Source organism: Arachis hypogaea, chromosome 19 (assembly GCF_003086295.3).
Source record: "Arachis hypogaea cultivar Tifrunner chromosome 19, arahy.Tifrunner.gnm2.J5K5, whole genome shotgun sequence".
Taxonomy (NCBI): Eukaryota; Viridiplantae; Streptophyta; class Magnoliopsida; order Fabales; family Fabaceae; genus Arachis; species Arachis hypogaea.
Genome location: NC_092054.1, coordinates 38,579,897 through 38,607,825, shown reverse-complemented (window position 1 = coordinate 38,607,825; position 27,929 = coordinate 38,579,897). Strand labels below are relative to the sequence as shown.

The following is a 27,929-nucleotide window of genomic DNA, read 5'->3' as shown; positions in this document are numbered from 1 at the left end:
ATAAGAAAAAAAAGAAAAAGGAGAAAAAGAAAAGAAAAAAAGAGCAAATAAGTAAAAGGGGACAAAATGCCCCAAAGTAAGTGGTGAAAGCAAATCATATGTACTGTACTTGAAATTAGAATGCATGAATATGTGAAAAATTTGGCTAATGGATAATTAGATATTGTATTATGATTACATGGATTGGCTTAAGTTAGGTGGAAAAGTTTAAGTTAATTAAGGATTCAGATTTTAGTCCACTTGACCAAATACAATCCTACCTTGACCCTAACCCCATTACAACCCTTAAAAGACCTCTGGATATGTGTATTTTGTGCATCAAACTTTTGTTGATTGGTAGAAGAAAAGCAAGCCTTAGAAATCAAAGTTAGTAGAGAATTGAGAGAGTCAAACCTTAAACACCTGAACGATTAGAGTGCATACACTTCCAGTGAAGGTTCGACGCTCGATTCTTTGTTCCCGGCTTTCATGAGCTATTTTCTTCTGCAAGTCTATTTGTACTTCATTCTTTTATGATTTGAATTAGTGAAATTCAGTCCATGTCTGTTCTTGGAGAATTTGATTTACTTTTAGCCAAGTAGGTAAAATCATTTTTTTTTTTGCATGTAGTTGCATTTCATACATCATATCATTCATCTTCACCCCTTTATAGCTTCTCTTGAGCTTAGCATGAGGACATGCTAATGTTTAAGTGTGGGGAGGTTGATAAACCACTATTTCATGGTTTATCTTGTGCTCAATTGAGTGGTTTTTATCAAGTCTTTGCCCATTTATTCATACTAATCGCATGTTTTACATTTTCCTTCCTGATTTTGTGCTATGATTGAAACCATGCTTCTTTGGCCTTATAATTGCTAATATTAATCCTCTCTTATTACCATTCGATGCTGTGATATGTGTGTTAGGTGTTTTCAGAGATTACAGGGCAGGAATGGCTTAGAGGATGGAAAGGAAGCATGCAAAAGTGGAAGGAATACAAGAAGTTGAAGGAACTGCAAAGCTGTCAGCCTGACCCTCTCGCACTAAAATGGTCATAACTTGAGCTACAAGGGTCCAAATGATGCGCTTCTAGTTGCGTTAGAAAGCTAACGTCTGGAGCTTCCATTTGATATATAATTTGCCATAGTTTCTCTGATGATAAGTGACGCGAATGCGTGATTCACGCGGACACGTCGTAGTGGCGAAAAACCAGCGTGTTTGAATTCGAAACCAGCGAATTCTGGGCTGTTTCTGACCCAGTTCTCGGCCCAGAAAACACAGATTAGAGACTATAAAGTGGAAAAATACATCCATTCATTTAACAACTCATATACATTCATATTCACATAGTTTTAGGATTAGATGTAGTTTTTAGAGAGAGAGGTTCTCTCCTCTCTCTTTGGATTAGGATTAGGATTTATATTAGGATTTAGGATTTTAACTTCTTCTCAGGTTCAATATTCCTTTTATATTTTTATTTATTCTAATGCTTTTATTCGTATCTAACTCATGTTACCAATTTGGCTTATGAATTCTTCGTATTTAGAATTGAATGTTTTATTTAATATAATTTGAGGTATTTCAGATTTGACTTTACTTTGCTTTATTTATATGAATGCTTTTAATTTAATTTAGATATTTTCTCCCTTTTGGCTCTGGTTAAGTAATTGGTGATGCTTGAGTTATCAAATAAAGTAGTGGTTGAAATTGGGAGTTGCTGATTAATTTGAGTTCCAATAACTCTAGCCTTTCCAAAGGAAAGACTAGGACTTGAGGATGAAATTAATTAGTCCACTTGACTTAACTAAGTGGGATTAAAACCCAATTCTCATCACCATTGATAAGGATAACTAGGATAGGAATTTCAGTTCTCATACCTTGCCAAGAGTTTTATTAATTATTAATTTATTTTTCTTGTCAATTAAATTACTTGTTCAACCCTTTTAAAAACCCAAAATTCTACCTTTTCCATAGCTAATAATAAGTCATACCTCCCTGCAATTCCCTGAGAAGACGACCCGAGGTTTAAATACTTGGTTATCAATTTTATTGGGTTTTGTTACTTGTGACAACCAAACTTTTGTAAGAAAGGAATTCTTGTCGGTCTAGAAGCTATACTTACAACGCGAATTTATTGTGAAAATTCTAGATCGCGTGAGAGTTTCGTTCTTCATGACCCCTTAGTGTTGACATAGGACTTAGGGATTAATATTAACTATGCCTATTTAACTTATCTTCGATGTAAGGTTGACTAAGTAGGATTAACTCTTCATAATCATCATATGTTTGTGGTCAATGACAAGGATAGGTAGCCTTAGCTCTTAATCGCTTGCCAAGAGGTTTCTTGCATTTTAAGTTTCCTTTACTTGCATTTAATTGCTTTGACTTTTAATTGCTTTTGACTTTTATTGCTTTGATGTTTAATTTCTCGCATGTTTAGTTTTCACACTCTTGGTTGAGAAATTGGATGTTTGGGTGGAATTGAGTTGTGGATGTCTATTCTGCATTGTGTGAAATTAGTGAGTTGACTAGGACTTATGGATTGAGATCAATTATGGCTTTTTGACAAATTCTCAAGGAGGATTGACTAGTTTGGATTGATTCCACACAATTGCCATGTTTGTGGTCCATAACTAGGATAAGAAATCTAAATTCCCCAATTCTTTCCAAGAGTTGCCATTACATTCCTTGCATTGCCTTTACTTGCTTTCCTTTACTTTCTTGCATGCTTATTTACTTTCTTGCTATTTACATTTCTTGCTCTCTTGCTTTCCCAATTCCCCAAGCTTTCTCTCGTAGCCAATAATAGTACATTTCATTGCAACTCCTAGGGAAGACGACCCGGGAGTTAAGTACTCTCGGTTTATATTTTGTATTGTGACATTATTATTTGATCGTGAGAATTCTTTGTTGGTTTGGACTATGCTACCAACGATTTGATGCTTGTTTTGATGATTGATTCCGAACCATACAAGAACTCTGATAAACCACTATTTTATGGTTTATATTGTGTTTAATTGTATGGTTTTATCAATTCTTTACTCACTTATTCATATGATTAGCATGCATTTATAATTCTTTCCCAAAATTATTCCATGATTGAAAATTTGCTTCCTAGGGATTTTTAATTATGTATTTTAATTCTTCTTTATTCCATTCGATGCCGTGATCTGTGTGTTAAGTGTTTCAGGCTTTATAGAGCATGAATGACTTGGAGATTAGAAAGGAAGCTTGAAAAAGTGGAAGGAACACAAGAAATGGAGGAGATGACTAGCGAGAAGTGACGCGGACACATGGCTCACGCGACCGCACGGATCGGAATTGCACAAGTGACGCGGAGGCGTGGAAGACGCGCACGCGTGGCAAGGCAAAACGCCGGATGACGCGTCCACATGAATGACGCGATCGCGTGACACGCGCAATCTGCAAAATCTGCAGAATTCGCTGGGGGCGATTTTGGGCCCTGTTTTGACCCAGTTTTTGGCCCAGAAAAGCAAACTAGAGCCAGAGAACATGCAGAAACGAAACAGAACATTCATTACAGACAATTCTCAGTTTTAGATCTAGTTTTTACTCCTCCTCTAGGTTTTCTCTCTACACATTCATAGTTCTTAGGATTTTATTTTTATTGCTTTTCGCATTAGGATATTGAGAAGAGTTATTACCTCAGCAAGACTTCGTCATTCTCGTTTGTTTTCTTTACCTGTCTCTTACTCTTCCATGTCCTTTGTTTACTCAGAATTATTATTGGATTATTTTTAGAATTTATTAATACAAGAACTATTTTTATTTCTAATTGATCCATTTGATTATTATTTATCATGTCTTTCTATATTTCCCTTTCCTATGTTATGAATTCTACATTTACAATGAGCGAGTAGTTCCATAACTTGGATGGGAGTTGATTGAAAGGAAGACCTTGAGTTAGAATTCTTAAAAGAAAAATTGTAATTGGGTTTATTGTTGGATTGCCCTCTAGTCACTGACACCAATCCTTTTCAATTGAGCGGATTGGAATTTGTGAATAGAAATAACTTTCCAACTTGCTTGACAATAAGGGATAACTAAATAGAACAACCCTCAATTATCAATTAATCTTGAGAGTACTCCAACAAGAATAGGGCTTCCAACTAATCTACTCCCAGTCAAGGTTTTTATTTAAAATTACATAAATTCTCCAATTTAATTTCCTGTTATTCAACTCAAACCATTTTTGAAAATATCTGATTAATAAAATAGCACATCTCTCTGCAACTCGTTGGGAGATGACCTGGGATTCATACTCCCAGTATTTTAATTTAAATTTTGTGACAACCCTTCTAAATTGATAAGCGGATTTCTGGTTGGTTAAGAACTGTACTTGCAACGTATTTCTTATAATAATTTCTTAACTCGCCAATTTCCGCCACGTCAAACTCTCATTGTCAAATTTGGCGCCGTTGCCGGGGAGTTGCAATGGTGTAAAGTTAGTGGCTATTGTAAATATGTTAATATGTAAATAGCTTACTTTTTGGTTGTCTTTTGTTAGGATTGGGATCGCGAAGGACATTGGACATTCTAGCATTGGTGGGGAAGTCAAGCACAACCCACCATAGCAAGGGGCTCTCCCAATTGTCTAACTTAAAGACATTAAATAAAAGTGCTTGGTAACATTGTTCTAACTATTCTATTTTGTACATATTTTGACTTATTTGCTTTTTGTTATGCTTGGTTAGCTTAGAATTAGTTATTTTTGTGTTGGTTATGTTAATTTTGGTTTGGATCATGAATTTATGGGTTCTTTCAAGTTTTGGTGTTTGGTTTTGATTGAACTAAGGCTTGGCACCTTAGAATTTTGAAGAAATTTTTTGCGAAACAGGGAATCTGTGCGTACGCACGTACTTGTGCGTGCGCACAAAACAGCTATTTTCTGCTTCCTGTGCATGCACACCGACCTGTGCGCACGCACATGCATGATTTTACCCTCTGCTCGCAGCGCCAGCACAACTTGTGCGCGCGCGTTCCCCTGCTTTCTGTGACCTGTGCGTGCGCACCCACTCGTGTGTACGCACCCATGCCTTTTTTTCGCGCCTTATGTTCGGCCGCACAGACGTGTGCGTCCGCACGCCAACTTGCAACCACTCTGGTGGGAGCGTTGGCACAGCCTGTGCGTCTGAACCCTTGCCCCTTATGCTTTTGTGCGTGCGCACAGACTTGTGTGCGCGCGCACACATGATCCTTCTCAAAAAAAAATTTTTTAGACCTTCTGTGAGTGGGCACAGCCTTGTGCCCACGCACACCTCAAAACATGCCCTCTGGTGGCGGCGTTAACACGTATGGTGTGAATGCACAACAATTTTGAGTTTTCCCATCGACACGTACGCGTCGCTCACGTGTACGCATCGCCTTGCTTTTTCTCTCACCCATGCGCACGCGTACATCGCGCGTACGCGTCGATCTCCTCCTTTCGCTGCACCACGCGCACGCGCCCGCGACGCATACGTGTGACCCTTCGTGCGTGCGCACAGCCCCTTGTGCGTACGCACGCCCCTGTTTTCTCACTTTTATACTTCTTTTCTTCTCTTCTCTCTACTTCTTCTCTTCTTTTCTCTTCCCCTTTTCAAACCATCCTTCACCACCCACCATGCTCACCGTTAGTTAGTTAGTTTGTAGTTAGCTAGTTGTTATTTGCTTAGTTAGTTTAATTTTCTATTTTGATGCTAAGTGTTGGATGATTGAGTTGATTTATTGACTGTGTTGAGATATTGCTGCTAAATCATTGATATTGTTATTGCTATCACTGTTGGATATCTTTGTTGAAGTTATAAATTGTTGCTTGGTATTGAGTTCTTCATGTTTAATTTTGTATACACCAAGCACTTATAACACTGCCTCCATGAACTTCTCTGGACTTCTAAATTACATGTTTAGCCACCATGTGATTTGATTTCATTATCTATAGATAGGCAATTTGTTCATAGTTGATGCATTTTTTTTTACTTCTTTTATTTAAGTCACCTATTTGATGCATTAACATTGAGAATTGTGAAATTGGATCATAAGCTTACCTAATGACACTTTTTGAGCTTTTTAAGCTTTGTGGATTATCATTGTCATGTTTTCCACTTCGTGTCAATTGGGTGTTGCTTCATTACCTAATTCACAATTCCTTTATTCTTGCTTGATACTTTCATGCTTCTTTATTACTTGTTTGTTTATCTTAGCATACGAGTTTCTTTAAAGTATTTCAAGCACACTAGGATGAGTTAAGTGCATGCTATTTTGTATACTTGTGACCTAGTTATCCATGCTAGTGTGTGTGTGTTCTATATCGTGCACAACTTAGAATTCACACACTTGTTTTCTTCATGTCACAAACTTATTCACTCACTTATTCTAGTGCTTATCACCTCATTCTAACACTCCATTCTTCCTTGTTCTTGCATTTACCTGTCTTTCCATCCTCTTTTCTATTTTCCATGGATGAGTCACCATAAGTGACAAGGAAAGCGGGAGGAAGAGCATGCAGCAGCTGATTGATCCACCAACTGAAGGTGGCAATCTGAAGTCACCATACCCCCTGTTGCTCAACTTTAGTTGCACCGCGGACGGTGCAAATCCTTAAGTGTGGGGAGGTTGTCTCCGATCGGCAATCTTGGGTGACAAACTCTAATCCTAACACTTGCACATTCTTTTTGAATACTTGGTTGTATTTTTCCTAGTTTGTACATATTTTAGAGCTTTAATTGCATGTCTCTTAGTTTATTGCATTTCTTTGCATACATATAATAAGCTTAGTTAATTTAATGAAAATTTTCCAAGAAAAACATTCTTGATAGGGCATTGACATCCTAATTGATTTGAGTTGAAAATTTTTGATTGAAACTTGCCTGAAAAATATTGTGGAACATGTTTTTGAGTTACGAACACACAACCTTTTGAGTTTTTGAGCCTTATTGTGTGGTTACATCATTTAACCACTTATCTCACTCTTGTGTGTTGCTCTTCTCTATGATTGAAATCTTTGATTTTCTTGATTCTTTATTTCCATTGTTTGATGTAATATGCATTTATGTGATTGAGGCCATCTTTTCACTAAGCTCACTTGTCCCAAATAGCCTACCCTTTTATCTCCCTTTGTTAACCAACTTTGAGCCTATTTCAATCCCTTTTTTGTTCTTAAAATAGCACATTACTAACCTTAAAGTGAAAAATAATAAATGTCCTTTATTTGGATCTTTGATTAGCTTAGGCTAGTGAGAGTGTGTATCATCTAAGTGTGGAGAAGTTTGGGGACTTTGGTTGATGTAAAAGTGGATTTTTGTACTTTGTTGGAAATCTTGGGAATTGGGTACATACTCATGCATCAAATACTTAAACCATATGCATTGACACTTTTGTATATATGTTAGTTTGAAAAAAAAAGGAGAGAGAAAAGAAAATAATAGAAAAGAGGACAAAGAGCCCCAAAGTAAAGTAACAATAACAATGCATATGAGTTGTGATTAAAAAGAAAATGCATGAGTGTGTAAGAAAAGTGAGAAATGGGTAGTTCGGCTTTACTTTGCGTTGTATAGGTTGTTAAGTAGGTTTGGTGAGAACTTAAGTTAGTCAAAGATTCAAATTTAAAGCTCACTTGACCACATATAACCTTACCTTGACCCTAGCCCCATTACAACCATGAAAAGTCCTCATGATACTCGCATGTATACATTAAATAAGTGTTGATTGTTAGATGAAACACAAATCTTAGAAAGCTTGATTAAAGGAGCATTGAGTGAAATGACCCTATACACTTGAGTGATTAGAGCGGATACACATCCGGTGAGGGTTCAATTACTCAATTGCATGTTTTCCACCTTTGATTACCTTCTTATCTTGCAATTTTGTATATGTTTTTCAATAACTCAAGTCAATTATGGATTTGAATCGCTTTAGCCCTTATATGTATACATGTATTCTTGGAAATTGATTTATTTTGATTAAGTGGTTGCATTCATATAGGTAGATTGCATATAGGTAGTTTCCTTGCTTTGAATAAATGTTCATTCCCCTTCTCCTTTTCCTTTAGTATAGCATGAGGACATGCTATTGCAAGTGACGCGTACACGTGACCCACGCGTACGCATGGGTGTGATTTTGCGCAGTGACGCGTACGCGTGACCCACGCGTACGCGTGGGAAGCTGCACGTGACTTCATTAATGCAAATTGTTGGGGGCAATTTCTGGGCCTCCAAGACCCAAGTCCAGCTCGTTTTCCAAGGCTATTTCATGCAGAATTTAAGCTTGGAGAAAGGGGGAGGGCAATTAGGTTTAGTTTTTATTATGTTTTCTCTTAGTTTCTAAAGAGAGATGCTCCCCCTCTCTCTAGAATTAGGATTTTCTTAGTTTAATTTCCTTTAATTTCAGCATTTAATTCTTGTTTTAATGTAGTTTCATTTATGTTTCTATGCTTTCTTGTCTTTATCTTCTTCATCTCTTTTGTTATTTTCTCTTTTATATCACTTCTCATGTTATTGATGCCAGGACATTTTGGCCAGTTTCACTGACCTTTTCTTTATGGTTTTAGGGTAGTTTCATGCACTTTCTTAGGAAATAAGCAAGTTTTGGGTAAATAATCATTTACATCTTGATTCAAGCAAATATTGTGAATTTTATATGATTTCATGAGAATTATGCATGAATTGAATGATTAATTGAATGATGCATGATCTCATGGGTTAGAGCCTAGCTTTGATGCACTTTATTTGCTTGATTTTAGGACAAAAGAAGCAAGGAAGATGCCACGTTAATAGCCACGTTAGTCCAACTAACGTGACCATTAACGTGGAAAGGAGGCTAGCTTACAACGTTAACAAGAAAAGTGAACACCAATAACGCTTTCGTGAGCCATCATAGCCCACGTTAGTGTCCACGTTAACTACGTTAACGTGGAAGCTAACGTGAAAGAGAAGTAAAGCTCCAACGTTAGTGGTAAAAGTGAATGCCACTAACGTTGGGGAGAGGGGCACACTTAGCCATGTTAAGAGTCACGTTAATTACATTAACGTGAACTCTAATGTGGGAGAAGCAATGAATAGCCAACGTTAGTGACACTCACCTTTGTAACTAACGTCGGACTAAGCCTCTATTAGCCATGTTAGTTGTCACGTTAATTGCGTTAACGTGGAAGCTAACATGGAGGAAAGGAATGATGAGCCAACGTTAGTGACACTCACCTTTGTCACTAACGTTGGAGATGGCTATCACTACCACGTTAGAAGTCACGTTAACCTAAGTAACGTGAACTCTAACGTGGGAAAAAGGGTGTTTGGAGCGTTAGTGACAAAGGTAAGTGTCACTAACGCTCTAGAAGTTGAGGCATACCCACGTTAAGAGTCATGTTAGATACACTAACGTGGACTCTAACGTAGGGAAGAAGGGGCCAAGGGCAACGTTATTGGCAAAGGTAAACGCCAATAATGCTCGCGATGGATAAAGAGGCAACGTTAGTGGTCACGTTAGTGCCACTAACGTTGAAGTTAACGTAACTCATCTTGGGCTAGGAACGTTAGTGCAAAAGGTGATTGTCACTAACATTCTCGAACCCACATTTTCACTTAACGTTAACGCCACTAACGTCCTAGCCAAAGTCCATGCCTACTTCACACTTTCTCTGTAAGTAAAGCTGAGCCCACTGAAGATTCCAAACTGCTTCAACTCAAGATCCAACGGCCCATATCCAAGACTTGAAGAGCCAACTGGAAGATCAGAAGAGTAGTATATATAGGGGTAGTTTTGAACTAGAGAGGAGCTTTTGGATTGGGAGGACTACTCTCTGTATAATTTTACTTTCTCTGCAACTTCTAGTTTTACTTCAGAATGTACTCTCCATCTTTGCTTTCCATTCCTAGAGCCATGAACAACTAAACCCCTTTCATTGGGTTAGGGAGCTCTGTTGTATTTTGATGGATCAATAATAGTTTTCATTATTCTTCTTCTTTCTTTTCTCTTGATTTTACTTGAAAGCTTTCAATCTTCATCCAATTGGATAGTTGTCTTGGAAAAGAAACTATTCATACTTAGATCTCTTCTGAACCTTGGAAGAGGAATCAAGAGATCATGCTAGAAATACTTTCTCATGTTGGACCAAATTGGGGTTTGGGCGGATATGGTGACATATAATTCTCCCAATACTTTGATTTGGAAATACATGTGGTATAATCAGTGACCGCACCTCATCTCTTCTCATGAGCAATTAGACCAAGGAATTGGCTATTGATCAAGATTTGAGAGATTGAGTTACCAAGGAATTGGAATTCAATCACTTAAGATTGCCAAGGAGATCAATGAATGCATTGATTGAGGAAGAGATAAAAATGAACTTGATCCGGAGAATGCAACATCTCCTAAGCCCAATGAATTCCCCATTTCTGATCTTACCTATTCTCTTTAGTTTCTGCCATTTACTTTCATGCTGAACTCCCTTTCCCCATTTAATATTCTGCAATTTACTTTCCGTCATTTATATTCAGCTCTTTATTTCCAGCATTTACATTTTCTGCCATTTACTTTCCCGCCATTTAATTTCCTGCAATTCTCATATCAAATTTTGCTTAGCTCAACTAGAACATTCCTCCAATTAAAGTTGCTTGACCAATCAATCCCTGTGGGATTCGACCTCACTCTATTGTGAGTTTTTACTTGACGACAATTCGGTATACTTCCCGAGGGAGATTTGTTAAGAGACAAGTTTCCGTGCATCAAGTTTATGGCGCTGTTGCAGGGGATTGATTTTGTATCAATAATGATTAAATTGGTGGATAACTAGATTGAGCACTTTTCTTTTGTTTGATTTAATTCCATCTGAGTAATTTAGTTTCAGTTTTAGTTATTTCCTTCCCTTTACCTCTCACCCATTTGTGGTGCTATCTGCATATTATTTTTTTTACTATTTAGTTCACTGACCCACTAACTGTTTGATATATTGCATCACTCACACTAACAGTATTTCTGTAGAAAATACTGTCTGCATCTATCCTTTTTGCTTGTGCCTTATTGGTTGTATGACAGGTAGAAGAAGCAGGGCTTCAACTTCCTTTGATTCTGAACCTGAGAGGACCTTCCTTTGATTAAGGAGGGAAGCAAGAGGGAAGATAGTAGTTGGTGCTGAGGAAGAGAAAGAGTACCTTGAACTAGACATGGATGAGAATATGGAGAACCATCATGAAGAAGAGGCTCATAACCATGGCAGAGAAGGTCCAGCGCATTAGGCTGGACAAGAGAGAAGAGTTCTGGGTTCTTACATCAACCCAAACCCAGGAAACTGTAGAAGTAGCATCCAAAAGCCAAGCATAAATGCCAACAACTTTGAACTAAAGCCACAGCTCATCACCCTTATTCAGAACAATTGTTCATTCGGAGGAAGTGTCCAAGAAGACCCCAATCAACATCTAACCACCTTCCTAAGGATATGTGATACTGTGAAGTCTAATGGTGTTCATCCTGATACCTATAGACTACTTCTGTTTCCCTTCTCACTCAAGGATAAAGCATCTAAATGGCTGAAATCCTTTCCAAAGGGGAGTTTAGCAACCTAGAAAGATGTGGTGAACAAATTCTTGGCAAGATTCTATCCTCCTCAACGGATCAACAGGTTGAGAGCTGAGGTACAAACCTTCAGACAGCAAGATGGTGAGACACTATATGAAGCATGGGAGAGGTTTAAAGACTTGACAAGAAGATGCTCGCGAGATATGTTCAATGAATGGGTGCAGTTGCACATTTTCTATGAAGGTCTTTCTTATGAATCAAAGAAGGCAGTAGACCACTCATCCGGGGATCTCTGAACAAGAAGAAGACCATTGAAGAAGCCATAGATGTTATTGAGACTGTAGCTGAGAATGACTACTTCTATGCTTCTGAAAGAGGCAACACTAGAGGAGTGATGGAGCTGAACAATATGGATGCACTGCTAGCTCAAAACAAGATGATTACCAAGCAATTGGCTGACCTCACCAAGAAGATGGAGAGGAATCAAGTAGCAGCAATCACCACTTCAGCAGTAACTCAAGGAGTGAATGAAGAAGCAGAGGGTAGTCAGGAGCAAGCCAACTACATTGGAAATTCACCTAGGCAGAACCATGACCCATACTCAAAAACATATAATCCTAGCTGGAGGAACCACCCAAACTTTGGGTGGGGAAATCAACAAGACCAAGGCCAAGATCAGAGACACCACAACCCCAACAACAATGCAGCTCACCAACATCCCACACAGAGATCATATCAGCACTCACCTAACAACACATCTCAACATCCATACCAAAGTCAAAATGGCCCTTCTCATCCCTTCAATCTCAACTCTCCATCATCGAAAGAAAGACTATCAAGGATTGAGACTCTACTTGAAGGCATATGTAAGGAAATCCAAGATAACAAGGTGTTCAAGGAGGAGGTGCGAGCCAATATCAAAAACCAGGGAGACACCATCAAGAGGTTGGAGTTTCAAGTGGGATACCTCTCTGAGAAGATTCCCAAACCTACTGATAGCTTCCCAAGTGACACAGAGAAGAACCCGAGAGGCGAAGCAAAGAAGGTCAGATGGGAAGATTGTAAGATGGTCACTATAAGTGATAAGGGTACTGAGGAAGAGCTGAACAAACATTTAAAATAACCTGGAGATACCTCAGTAGAGAAACAAGAAGAGGATCACCAAGAAACCACACTTACACAGAAGGAGCTGCTGAAACTCTGCACCTTTTCCCCAAAGATTCAAGGGTAGTGTAGAAAAAAGAATATACTCAAAGTTCCTTGATATGTTTGCATCTCTCCATGTAAACATACCATTCATCAAGGCTCTCCAACAAATGCCCTCATACATTAAGTATATGAAAGAGCTGCTGATCAGGAAAAGCTCACTCAAAGGAGGGCAAACAATAGTGATGAATAAGGAGTGCAGTGCTCTCATTCAACCAGAGTTGCCTACGAAAAGGAAGGACCCAGGGAGTTTTCACATCCCCTGTGCCATAGGAGAAACAATGTTTGACAAAGGACTCTGTGATCTGGGAGCAAGCATCAACTTAATGCCTTTATCTCTTATGAAGAAGATGCAGATCAATGAGCTAATACCTACAGACGTAGTCATCAGGCTGGCTGACAAAACTCAAAAACAAGCAGTGGGAGTGGTTGAAAACGTGTTGGTAAAGGTTGGGAAGTACTTCCTTCCTACAGACTTTGTCATATTGGAAATGGAGGGAAGTCACATCCACCCAATCATATTGGGAAGACCATTCCTAGCTACAGCCAGAGCGCTCATAGATGTGGAGCGAAGAGAGCTAATATTGAGGATACATGACGAACAACTCGCATTCAATGTCTTCAAACCCTCACAAGAAGCAGATCAGGAAAGCAAGGAACCAAGGAAAGAGCACGACAAAGCACTGGTGGAAGAAACAAGCATTGAAGCACATGGAATTCCTTTGGTTAATGAACAAGACAATCAGCAGTTACCACAGCTAAAGGAAACTCAAGTGGAGCCAAAACCACCAGAATCATATGAGACCAGCAACAAAGTCTCCCTAGGAAAAGAGACCACAAAGAGCAGGGCAACAGCAAAAGAAACAAAGAAGAAGGCACCAAGGAGATGGAGGAACAAGAAGATCCCTACAGAGGATTTCTCTCCAGGGGATAAAGTGATCTCAGCCTACTTCCTAGACATCCCACCTCATCTCCCCACCATCCCATCTCAGTTACCTAAGGTTTTCACCATCAACAAAGTTCTCTCCCTAGAACATGTGGAGATCCTTGATGAAGCCAATGGATATAGGTTTACTGCAAGAGGGGAAGATCTGAAGCATTACCAACCACCCTGACAAAGGCAGAACGTCAAGCTAGTGACGCTAAAGAAGCACTTCATGGGAGGCAACCCATGTTTTACATGCTTTTAAAGTAGTTAATAAAGCAAGGTTCATGAATTTTAAATCAACTTTGACATGCACTTGAATGAATCCTTTTATGCAACATATAGTGAAGAACAAGTTTGGTGTTCAAGGCACACTAAGAGAACATATATGTAACTCATATCATGTCACTCTTAGAGCCTTGAACAAGTCATTTACACCACATAGCCCCAAACTAAGTTTGGTGTCACCAATGTTGCATACATGGATATTTAGTTGGTTAGTTGGTTTGCATTCATGAATAGCACTTAGTAATTAGAAACAAAAATTTTTAAAAAGTAGTTACCTCACTTTTTAAATTTTGCCTCCACTTTCCACAATTTTATTAATTACATTTCTTTTATTTTGTAGGAAAATTTATGGGACAATTGAAGGAGGGTTCGGCCACCACAAAAAGAGAGGACTATACACGTGTCTTCAAGGGGATTGCGTTGGGAATTGTTTCCATGCAACATTGGAAGAAAGCCAGGCTAGCACGGATACGAGAAAACACAAGTGGACACAAAGAGGACAAACAAGAGGGAGAGCATGAGCAACCCCATGAGTAAAAGGTGGTGGAGTTCCCTCATTATCCCATCTTTTTCAAGTTTTAAATAAGGAAAATCATGTATGAAATAGAACATGCTTCCATGGTAACTTAGGATTTTCAAATTCTGCCTTTAAAGTTTTCACTACTTTTGTCATATGTGTGTTGGTTCAAGTTACCTGTTTTCATCTGCATCTTGCTTATTGTATGTTTGTCCTTTTAAACCAAATAAAAGAGATGGTATGAAAGACCAGAGTGATGTTCAAGTTGTGGAGTAGGTCCTTAAATTTGTGGTGTAGTAATCACTTAGCTAAGTTGGTTCACCAACAAGGTAGGAAGGCAACTATTTGTCCTGAATCATATGCTTGAAACACACCCTATGAGACTAGCTAAATAACAAGATCCTAATAAGAAAAAGGAAAAAGAACAAGAAGAGTTGAAAAAGAAAGAAAAGTAATAAAAAATAAGGCTAGGCACCAAGGGCTTGAATCTTGAGGGATATGTCTGTGGTGCTCTTGTACCAAGGATCTGCTTGGATGAATAAGTTCTTAGGAGTGCTTCATCACTTGGTAACTTAGGTTAACTAACCCGGGATTATCAACTGAAAATCCACTATCAAGAGCAACCTTGCTACAGAACATTTAGTAACCCAAAGAGGTGCTGGACACCAAGGCCTCAAGAAAAGAAAATAACAAACCATGTGCCTGCGGTGTGCATGTATGGGGGAGAGAGACTTGAGGGAGTAAGTCCTTAGGGGTGTCTCAACACCTAGCACCTTGAACCAACTGGTTCGGGAGTGTTGGCTGAAAGCTTACCTTAAAGAGTCGCCCCCTCACAGAACACTTAGCCTAAGGATGCAATAGACCTTGAAAAGACAAAGGGATCAATAAATAAAAGTCTCCAAGGGTGAAATCAAGTGAGTATTCCAGGGCATGGTAAAGGTCTGAAAGCCAATAAAGGAATGAACCTAAGTTGCTATGCATGAAACCCCATAAAACCAAGGACATGACTTCCACAATAATGATTCATTTCTCTTGTCATTTCATTCATCATTTTCTTGTTCCAGTACTTGATTAGGGACAAGCAAGCTTTAAATTTGGTGTTGTGATGCCAGGGCATTTTGGCCAGTTTCACTGACTTTTTCTTTATGGTTTTAGGGTAGTTTCATGCACTTTCTTAGGAAATAAGCAAGTTTTGGGTAAATAATCATTTACATCTTGATTCAAGCAAACATTGTGAATTTTATATGATTTCATGAGAATTATGCATGAATTGAATGATAAATTGAATGATGCATGATCTCATGGGTTAGAACCTAGCTTTGATGCACTTTATTTACTTGATTTCAGGACAAAGGAAGCAAGGAAGATGCCACGTTAATAGCCACGTTAGTCCAACTAACGTGACCATTAACGTGGAAAGGAGGCTAGCTTACAACGTTAACAAGAAAAGTGAACACCAATAACGCTTTTGTGAGCCATCATAGCCCACGTTAGTGTCCACGTTAACTACGTTAACGTGGAAGCTAACGTGGAAGAGAAGTAAAGCTCCAACGTTAGTGGTAAAAGTGAATGCCACTAACGTTGGGGAGAGGGGCACACTTAGCCACGTTAAGAGTCACGTTAACTACATTAATGTGAACTCTAACGTGGGAAAAGCAATGAAGAGCCAACGTTAGTGACACTCACCTTTGTCACTAACGTTGGACTAAGCCTCTATTAGCCACGTTAGTTGCCACGTTAATTGCATTAACGTGGAAGCTAACGTGGAGGAAATGAATGATGAGCCAACGTTAGTGACTCACCTTTGTCACTAACGTTGGAGATGGCTATCACTACCACGTTAGAAGTCACGTTAACCTAAGTAACGTGAACTCTAACGTGGGAAGAAAGGTGTTTGGAGCGTTAGTGACAAAGGTAAGTGATAAACCCATATTTCATGAGTTCTTTTGTGCTTAATTAAAGTGATTTATTCAACTCTTCACCTACTTATTCACATTAATTGCATGGTTTTACTTTTCCTTCCTTATTATGTCATATAATGAAAAATATGTTTTCTAAGCTTTAAAAATTAATTATTTTAATTACCTTTATTTCCATTCGATGCCGTGATTAGTGTGTTGAGTAGTTTCAGATTTTCTAAGGCAGAATGGCTTAAAGGATGAAAAAGGAAACATACTAAGATGGAAGGAGAAAGCAAAACGGAGCTTTAAAGAAACTGGTATCCACGCGATCGCATGGATGACGCGATCGCGTGCAAAGCACGAATCAGCAGCGACGCGGCCGCATGACTGACGCGACCGCGCGCCTTAAGCAGAACACACATGACGCGGTCGCATGACTGACGCGACCGCGTGGCAAGGAAAAGCTCCAATTGACGCGACCGCGTGACCCACGCGGACGCGTGACAGAGGCCACGCACCAGAAATTGCAGAAAACACTCATAACAAGTTCTGAGGCCCTTTTTGGCCCAAATCCAAGTCCAGAAGGCATAGACCAGAGGTTATGAAGTGAGGGAATGCATCCATTCAGGGAGAGCTCAGATATTTTCACCTTTCAATGATTGAGATTTAGTTGAGAGGGAGATCTTCTCTCTCTCTTTTAGGATTTAGGATTTCTTCTTGTTTTAAGAGTAACTCTGGATCCAGGTTTAATGTTCTTTTAGTTTTTACTTCTATTTATTTATTCCAACATTTGAATTGATTATTATAATTTGATCTAAGAATTCTTCCGTGTTACAGACAGTTATTTGAATTAATGATATTTGAGGTATTTTCAGTTCATGATTGTTCTCTTTGACTTAAGTTATCATTGCTTTCCATTTAAGGATATTTTTATTATTATTCCAACAATTTTACTTTTTCTTTCCTTTTAGTTCTAGTTAAGACTTTAGTAACTCAACAGTTATTAAACTCAACATAATTGATAATCGTTATCTTGTTAATTGAGCTGAACTTAAATAATCCCAACCTTCTCTTAGGAAATAATTAGGATTCAAAGGTCAACTTAATTAGTCCCTTGACTTTCCCTTGCTCTGGTAAAGGTTGACTAAGTGGAGTTTAGATTCAACTTTCATTATTGTTGAGAGAGATAACTATGTTGGACCTCTAATTTCTCTACCTTGCTAAAAGTTGCTTTACAGTTATTATTTATCTTTAATTGCCATTTAATTCACTCGTCATTTAAATTGCTTGCTTCTCACCTTCTAAACCCCGATTACAACCCTTATAACCAATAATAAGAACATACTTCCTCGTAGTTCCTTGAGAAGACGACCCGAGGTTCGAATACTCGGTTAACAATTTTTAAAGGGGTTTGTTACTTGTGACACCTAACACGTTTGTACGAAGGGATTTTTGCCGGTTTAGAAACTATATCTACAACACAACCGTTTCTATGAATTTCTTTACTGGTAGAAAACCCGACGTCAGTAAGTGTCTCTAACGCTCTCGAAGTTAAGGCATACCCACGTTAAGAGTCATGTTAGATACACTAACGTGGACTCTAACGTAGGGAAGAAGGGGCCAAGGGCAACGTTATTGGCAAAGGTAAACGCCAATAATGCTCGCGATGGATAAAGAGGCAACGTTAGTGGTCACATTAGTGCCACTAACGTTGAAGTTAACGTAACTCATCTTGGGCTAGGAACGTTAGTGCAAAAGGTGATTGTCACTAACGTTCTCGAACCCACATTTTCACTTAACGTTAACGTTAACGCCACTAACGTCCTAGCCAAAGTCCATGCCTACTTCACACTTTCTCTGTAAGTAAAGCTGAGCCCACTGAAGATTCCAAACTGCTTCAACTCAAGATCCAAAGGCCCATATCCAAGACTTGAAGAGCCAACTGGAAGATCAGAAGAGTAGTATATATAGGGGTAGTTTTGAACTAGAGAGGAGCTTTTGGATTGGGAGGACTACTCTCTGTATAATTTTACTTTCTCTGCAACTTCTAGTTTTAGTTCAGAATGTACTCTCCATCTTTGCTTTCCATTCCTAGAGCCATGAACAACTAAACCCCTTTCATTGGGTTAGGGAGCTCTGTTGTAATTTGATGGATCAATAATAGTTTTCATTATTCTTCTTCTTTCTTTTCTCTTGATTTTACTTGAAAGCTTTCAATCTTCATCCAATTGGATAGTTGTCTTGGAAAAGAAACTATTCATACTTAGATCTCTTCTGAACCTTGGAAGAGGAATCAAGAGATCATGCTAGAAATACTTTCTCATGTTGGACCAAATTGGATTTGGGCGGATATGGTGACATATAATTCTCCTAATACTTTGATTTGGAAATACATGTGGTATAATCAGTGACCACACCTCATCTCTTCTCATGAGCAATTAGACCAAGGAATTGGCTATTGATCAAGATTTGAGAGATTAAGTTACCAAGGAATTGGAATTCAATCACTTAAGATTGCCAAGGAGATCAATGAATGCGTTGATTGAGGAAGAGATGAAAATGAACTTGATCCGGAGAATACAACATCTCCTAAGCCCAATGAATTTCCCATTTCTGATCTTACCTATTCTCTTTAGTTTCTGCCATTTACTTTCATGCTGAACTCCCTTTCCCCATTTAAGATTCTGCAATTTACTTTCCATCATTTATATTCAGCTCTTTATTTCCAGCATTTACATTTTCTGCCATTTACTTTCCCGCCATTTAATTTCCTGTAATTCTCATATCAAATTCTGCTTAGCTCAACTAGAACATTTCTCCAATTAAAGTTGCTTGACCAATCAATCCCTGTGGGATTCGACCTCACTCTATTGTGAGTTTTTACTTGACGACAATTCGGTATACTTGCCGAGGGAGATTTGTTAAGAGACAAGTTTCCGTGCATCAGTTATGAACACTTTTGTTATTTTAATTCTAATTAATGCAAATTTATGTTTCCATGTCATTTATTGCTTTCTTTAGTTGTCATTGTCATTTTCTTGTTTTTGTAGCTTTAGAATTTACTTTATTGTATTTTAATATTATTTTATTTTCATACACACTAAGTGTTCGATAAAATGCTTGGCTTAGTTTTTACTTAGTTTCTCTCCACTCTTGGCTTGAGATTGTTGTCTTTGGTGATCTTTGAGTCATTGATGTCCATTCTTGTTTGATATATGAGAGTGAGTTAGTTGATTTGGTTTTCCTTGACTCTATGTGACCCTTTAGTGTTGACATAGGACTTAGGGATTGAAATTAACTATGCCTGTTTGACTTATCTTTGATGTAAAGTTGACTAAGTAGGATTAACTCTTCATAATCATCATATGTTTGTGGTCAATGACTAGGGTAGGTAGCCTTAGTTCTCAATTGCTTGCCAAGAGGTTTCTTGCATTTTTAGTTTCCTTTACTTGCATTTAATTGCTTTGACTTTTAATTGCTTTTGACTTTTATTGCTTTGATGTTTAATTTATCGCATGTTTAGTTTTCACACTCTTGGTTGAGAAATTGGATGTTTGGGTGGAATTGAGTTGTGGATGGCCATTCCGTATTGTGTGAAATTAGTTAATTGATTTGGTTTCCATTGACGCTAGTCTTTCACTAAGTAATTAGTGAGTTGACTAGGACTTATGGATTGAGATCAATTACGGCTTTTTAACAAATTTTCAAGGAGGATTGACTAGTTTGGATTGATTCTACACAATTGCCATGTTTGTGGTCCATAACTAGGATAGGAAATCTAAATTCTCCAATTCTTTCCAAGAGTTGCCATTTACATTCCTTGCATTGCCTTTACTTGCTTTCCTTTACTTTCTTGCATGCTCATTTACTTTCTTGCTATTTATATTTCTTGCTCTCTTGCTTTCCCAATTCCCCAAGCTTTCTCTCATAGCCAATAATAGTACATTTTATTACAACTCCTAGGGAAGACGACCCGGGAGTTAAGTACTCTCGGTTTATATTTTGTATTGTGACATTATTATTTGATCGTGAGAATTCTTTGTTGGTTTGGACTATGCTACCAACGAATTGATGCTTGTTTTGATGATTGATTCTGAACCATACAAGAACTCTCATTGTCACACGCCCGACAAAACAACAAGCATAGGAAGGAATTTAAAGGAGGGCCTAAAGGAGCTGCTAGTCAAGCTATTAAGGGAGAATTCTGACCTCTTCGCCTGGAAAGCCCCTGATATGCTCGGCATAGATCCCAGCTTAATGTGCCACAAACTGGCCGTCTACCCAAGATCCCAGCCAATGCAACAAAAGCACCGAAAACTCGGCTCGGAGAGATCACAAGTCCTAGAGGAACAGGTGCAAGCCTTACTAGAGGCAGGGTTCATAAGGGAGGTTAAATACCCACACTGGTTGGCCAACATCGTGCTAGTCAAAAAGTCAAATGGAAAGTGGCGAATGTGTGTAGACTACACCGATCTCAACAAAGTCTGCCCCAAAGATCCTTACCCCCTCCCGAACATCGACACCCTGGTCGACGCCTCCTCAGGATACAAGTATCTTTCTTTCATGGACACCTACTCAGGGTATAACCAAATACCAATGCATAAACCTGACCAGGAGAAAATCTCGTTCTTAACACCAAAAATGAAACTACTGCTACGTGGTAATGCCGTTCGGACTTAAGAACGCAGGAGCCACATATCAGAGGCTAATGAACAAAGTATTTGCCGACCACATCGGAAAGCTGATGGAAGTCTATGTGGACGACATGCTATGTGGATTTCATCATATAAACCCACATTTATCTACTTAAATAGCATGCTTTTGTGTTTTCTCTCTAGATTGTGCCTAAGTGTGAAAACATGCATTTTTGAGCTTAAATTGGTGATTTTAATCCCACTTTTATGCCATTCGATGCCATGACATGTTTGTTGAGTGATTTTAGGTCCTAGAGGCAAGTTTGACAAGGCAAAAGTGGAAGGAAGCATGTACAAAGGGAGAAAACATAAAGAAAACAAAGGAGAAGTACACAGCCATGTGTGCGTACGTACAGGTACCAGCGCGTGCCTCCATTAAAAAGTCACGTGGACTCGCGTTTTAGGGCTTTTTGGCCCATTTCTGATGGCTTGGAGGCATATTTGAAGGGGGAAGCAACACCATATCACAGCATACACTACCATACTTCATAGAATAGTTTTTAGGAGTAGTTTTAGGGTAGTTAGCTTAGGTTTTCTCTCTAGTTCATTAGGGTTTTAATTAGGTTTTCAATGTAAAATTTTATAGTTCAAGTTTTGCTTTTGGATTTTGCTTTCCATTGTAAGTATTCCCTAATTTCCTCTTTTATGACATTACTTGTTCTACACTTTCTTATATTTTAATGCACTTCATCAATATACACATAGTTTTACAATTTTGGATTTTCAGTTGTTAATTTGATGTTTGATGATCATTACATGTTTTTTTGAGTTGCTTTTATTGATTTTAAGCATTTGTGGTTCATAGCTTTTATCATTTTCCCAAATTTGCCATGTTTTATGATTATGCCCTCTATGTGTTTGATGAAATGCCAATTTTGATTATGGGATAATTTTCACCCCTTGGCTTGGGGAAAATGAGTTTATGGATTACTAGAGCCATAATGTCCAACATTTAGTGATAATTCTTGGGTTGTTAGTTGTTATTGTTTCCACTAACGCTAGTTTTTTACCAATTAATTTGGTAAGTTAACTAGGATTTATCGATTAATAACAGTTATGTTCACTTGACTTATCCTTCGATGTAAAGGGTTGACTTAGTGAGATTAATCCATCACAATTATCATAGTTATGGTTGTGGCAAGGAAGGGATTCCATGACTCATCCCAAGTCAAGGATTCATTTATGTTTTAAACCACTTTTTCCATCAATTTTGAGTCTTACTTGTTTATATTACATACATAGTTCTTTTGTTCTTTCATTAGTTTATTTATTGCAAAATTTTGTCTTGTTCTTTTATTTCTTTATTACTTCCTTATCATTGAAAACCCTTTTGATCTTCACAACCAATTTTATGCACTTGTTGTCACTAGTTCCTAGGGAGAACGACCCGGGAGTCTAAATACTCTCAGTTAATTTGATTTGAATTGTGACAATATCTTGGATTAAATTTTGATTAGGATCAATTGTTGGTTCGGAGCTATACTTACAACGAAAATCTATGTTGTGAAAAATCTGAAACCATGTTTGGTCCTCTATCAATCCCTATCGAAGTAGATAAAGGATCCCCTAGGGTGATCTTCTACAATGAGGACATCAACTCCCAAGAGCAGAAAGAAGAACTCGACCTACTTCCAGAAGTCCGAGAAAGAGCGCGGATTAAAGAGGAAGCCCTGAAGCGTCGAATGGCATTAAGGTACAACCAGAAGGTAATCTAGTGAAGCTTCGCCACCAATGACCTCATCCTGATCCGAAATTACATCGGAGCAGGTCAGTCAAGAGAAGGCAAGCTAGTAGCTAACTGGAAAGGACCATACCGGATTACGGAAGTACTAGGAAAAGTTTACTATATGGTGGCCGACCTCCAAGGGCGGAAGCTCCCGAGGTCTGGCACGCCTGTAACCTAAGAAGGTGCTATAGCTAGAGAATGGTCTTGTGCCAAGGTGTGCGCTTTTTTCCCACTAAAGGGTTTTTTAATAAGGCACCAGGCCAAGACCTAAAGGCGGCCTGACTTGTAGGGTAACCACACACATGTATATACTCTTATTTACATCTTTACTTTGATTCATTGCATCTTATTCTAATAAAAACAGAGATTCCCTAAAATGTTTCCTACCAAGGCGCATTAATTTATGCTTGAAAAAATGCAAAAATCATCGTCCGACAAGAAAAGGTCGGCAAGGTGAAGCGACAAGGTCCAAATTAATGTGAGAAATTATAAAAGTAACCCGTATAAAGCGACCTGACGAGGTCGGATAAAAAACGGAGTTGCAAAAAATAACTTGAAAAGGCCCGACAGAGAAGTCGGACCATTAAAAGGATCACTAAAAAGGGAACAACGACTTCCCAACCAAGTGAAGGTCGGAAAAGGTTTAAAAACCTAGTGTCAAAGTTGCTAAGCTAAAAGGTAGGAGTCCGAAGAGGAGCTGGAGGGATAACCGAAATAGGAACGGCCCTGACAACACCATCTGGACCATTCAGGATCTCCATGTCAGGGTCAGCCTCAGATCGGGTAGCTTCAGCAGAAGTGGCCTTCAGGTCAGGAGCAGGAGTTTCATCGTCATCAGGGGCTGGCACAATCTTACCATCTTACTCAATGTTGTCCATGCTAAATAGAGTGAGGTTGGCATCAGGAGCAAGAACCTGGGCTTGGGCTTTCAAGTTCTTGTATAGGGCGGCCATGCGATTCACTATGTAACCCTGCAGCTCGGCATAATCATCATAGGAAGATTGGAGTTTCTCCTTAACCTCAAGAAGCTCACCATAAGTCCGGGAATAACTCTTCTTGGCCTTCTTCGCAATCTCCTCCGCCAAGTTAGCAGCCGCCTCCGCCGCAGTATCCTGGGCCTTCTCCTTCTCCAAAGAAAGCTCCAGCTCAACACTTTTTGCCTCCAGCTCAAGCCGCAGCCCTCTACCCTCTCATAGTCAGCTTTAGCACTCCCAAGGAAGGCACTGGTAGCATTGATAGGGGATTTCTTGAACTCCCTCGATAACGCGGCACTAAGGTTGGCCATCCAGACACTATTGTTGGATATAAAATCAAGGTGCTTGAGGATGGACACATCGTCGGTCGGAACGAAACCATACGGAGCGATATGCTCCACAGCAAAGTCCACACCATCAAAGTCCTTATCGTTAAGATCATAAGCACCAGCAGTTCTTTGCCTCTTAGGAGAGGGCCCAAACGAAGAAGGAGAGGAAGCAGCACCAGAGGTCGCAGGAGGTGGATCAGTAGAGGCCACACGGACTTGAAGAGTCAGGATAATCTTCCTCGGACCTTGAGAAGCCGAGTCTGGCTTCCTCGGCGGGACCTGGGAAGAACCCTCCCCCGACGTCTTCCTTTACAGGTTCTAGGTAGCCCTCGTCTTCTTGGTCTTGCGAAGGACATTCATTGAATTAGAACCTGAAGCCATCTCTGAAAAAGAACATCACAAAAACAGTTACATAGTGGATGATGACAAACAAAGATAGTAAAAATTTAGGAAGTCGGGCACTACCTAGTTCGGAACGGAGAAGAGCAGGATCCCCTAAAAACTTCTTCGTATCCAAATGAGGAGGCTCCCCCTAATGCTCCTCCAAAACACCCACAAAGGCCCTCTCTACCTCATCAAGACTCTCCAACGAATACTTAAGAACTACAGGATTCTGTTGCCACCAAAGGGGAAAATTAGGTTCCTTATTCTCATTCAGAAAAAAGGGGTGAACATCATCCACAGCCCGAACCTTAAAGTAGAAATTTTTAAAATCGTGAAAAGAGTCATCAAAAATGGAGAACACTTTTTTACCCTGGGTAGCCCGGAAGGAGATCCAGGAAGCCTTCTTCTTGGCTGCCCCCGGCTTAGTCAGCACAAACAAATATAGAAAAAGACAGAGGGAAGGTCGGACACCTAACTCCTGACACAGCAACTTGAAAATTTTCATGAAAGACCAAGAGTTGGGATAGAGCTGAGCAGGGGCAAGATTACAGTTCCAGAGGATGTCGGTCTCAAACTCAGTAAAAGGAAGGATAATCCCTAACTTAGTAAAAAGGCAATCGTATGCATAAAAGAACGGACGCTCTGCCCGACTTAAAGGAGGGAAACTGACCCTCTCCTCAGGGTCGGGTGACACCAACTCATAGTCCTTCTCATCCTCCCTATTCCCACAAATCCTATGATATCTCCTGAACTTTTCACAGCGCTCCTGATCTGCTACAGTAACACATCCTAATACCACAGAATCTAACCAGTCAGCTATACCAGGAGGAACCTTTGTGGACATTTCAACAATATTCCTACAAGACATAGAAACTATACCTAGAGCAAGAAAATGAAAAGGCATCACTACCAAACAAGACCAAATAGGAAAATGAAGAAACAACTAGCAAAACAACAACAAGACAGCAAAGGGTGCCCCAAGGTTTACAAAAACAAAATTATCACTGCATCCCAGAGACACCCTTTGGAGGCAGCATAAGTACAGAAAGAAAATCGAAAGACCTAGCCCTAGCCGTTTCAACAACAGCAAGATGAAAAATAAAAAATTTAGAGGAAACAAAAATATCCAGCACAACCAGAAGCAAACACAAAACAAAAGAAGAATCGCAACTATCATCAAAGTGAGAAAAAATGCGAAATACACAAAGCCAGTACCAACCTGAAATAAGAAGGAGCAGAAGCGGTGATGAACGCATGGCAAACACACGGACGATCCACAGCAACAAGCGCCTCGAAAGCTTCGAAGAAGATGAAAACTTGGGGCAAATCAAAAGAAAGAAGACGAAAGAAAGAGTCTCTCTCCAGAAAACCAAACGAAGCAGATGAAAGAAAAAGGAAAGAAAGCTAAGACCCCTCTGATTTTGAACAAAATAAAAAGAGGGAAAGTGAAACTGCAAGGAGTAAAAACCCAAATTAATAGGCTTTAAAAGCACTTGTATGAACCCAAGAAACTAACCCACTCGAGAATGGCGCAACATTTAAAAGCAAAAGGAAAAATGCTTCGCGTTTCGAAAAAGTATTAAAAACGCAAAGCTCGCCCGAAAAGAACAAAAGCACCTCGGGCAAGGTCAACAAGAAGATGCTTGAGCACGACCTCCCCCTAAAGAGGTCGAAGCTCAGGAATGAGCACAACCTCAGGAAAAGATCGAAGCTCAAGCAGGGACACTTTTCATACACCGGTCTGAGTTATAGGGCCGGGCTCGCTAAAAGACAAAAGGGTCGACCTCACGGGAGGTTGGCCCACTACCGACCTCTTTAAAGAACTCGGAAAGATGTCTAAAGAAGCCCAAAGAGGCCCAAAACGAAGAACCACTGCCTACTGAGAAACGGCTGGCAAAAGATATGGTCTCACCCACAAAAGATAAGATAAGATAACGATTCTATCCCAAAGAAGGTCGTTAAACACCACTATAAATACACTGGAGCACCCAGGTATAACTCATATTCCAATTCTACGAAAAACCTTCCTAAAGCTCATATTGACTTAAGCATCAGAGTCTCTTGCATGTACCACCACTCCCGGTGAGCGAGGACCAGCGGCACCGCAAGCTCCAACAGATCGGACAGGACAGATTCAACCAAACCAGAAGATCTCGTCCAAGATCGAGCTCAACGTTTCAGGTAACCCTTGGAACACCTAGGTAACCACAACTCAAGTGAATTGAGTATATGAGGTATTGGATATTGAAATTGTGCAAGTGAAAGCACAAGATTAATAGGAAATGGCACAATCAACAATAACCAATTCAATGATGAAAAGAGAACTACTTATTCTTCTTCAAAATTAATGACATAGTCACATGGTAAAGGTACTTGTTGCACAAAGTGACAAGCTTGATAAGAATCAAGCCAAGTCACTGAAACAAATGCAAAGCATTAAAAACAAATGAGTACCTTGTTATGTGATTATATGAGAAGCATGGTGAATAAGTAGTTCAACTCAACTCACTAAATTCATTATGCACTTAAAAAAAATTCACCTAATATGCAACAAAATGTAAATGTGAAAATCCAATTAACTGCTAGTAATTTAAGGCAAAGTATAAGTGCATTGATGAAATTCAATCAACAAGCAACCCAATCAACATTAATCAAACGCTTGTAATTTATTTAATTAACAAACAACTAAACAAAAACTAATATAATTACTAAAATGAAAATGAAATGCAAACAAAACTGAGTAAAACAAGTAGTAAAACAGGGGAAAAACAAGAGAAGAGAGGGATGAAGGGGTCGGAAGTGTGTTAGGGTTTAATTTAAAGTGCAATGAAAATGTTGTCCAAAACAACACTTGTGCATACGCACAGGTATGTGCACGCACGCACACGAGATAAAAAAGAGGAGGTGTGCGCTCGCACAAGGCGTGCAAACGCTCTGAACAGAGAGGGATCAAGAAGTGTGCGCACGCACAAGAGTGTGCGTGCGCACAGAAGGCTTTTTTTTTTCAAAAGAAAAAGATCATATGTGCGCGCACACATAGGATCGTGCACACACACAAGAACAAAAATGGATGGGGTTCGTATGAACAAGCTGTGCCAACGCTCCCAACAGAGGGAGTATATAGGAGTGTGCGTACGCACAACCAGGTGCGTACGCATGCAATGCACGAAAAAGGATTGGTGTGCGTACGCACAATGCGGTGCACACACATAGAGCGCAAAACAAAGGGAGATACGCGCTCACAAGGTGTGCAAGTGCTCCCAACAGAGAGGGCACAGGCTACTGTGCGTACGCACAGTATGGTGCGTACGCACAAGACACAAAATTTTGTTGTTGTGTGTGTGCGCACAATGGTGCGCAGAAATTGTGATTACACTTTGATTATGTAAAATTCATCGCTCTTTCTTTCCCTGGTAATGGCACCAAACACATGATGCCAATACCATGGTTCACAACTTTGCACAACTAACCAGCAAGTGCACTGGGTCGTCCAAG

The 27,929-nt window shown here is 39.4% G+C and overlaps 1 non-coding gene across 1 annotated transcript; it reads right to left on the bottom strand.

Annotated features, from left to right (window-relative positions):
• Nucleotides 1-11,591: 11,591 nt before the first annotated feature.
• On the bottom strand, nt 11,592-11,698 carry LOC112781687 (small nucleolar RNA R71). The gene has a single exon (XR_003192448.1). It is a non-coding gene; the product is annotated as a small nucleolar RNA R71 (small nucleolar RNA).
• Nucleotides 11,699-27,929: the final 16,231 nt, after the last annotated feature.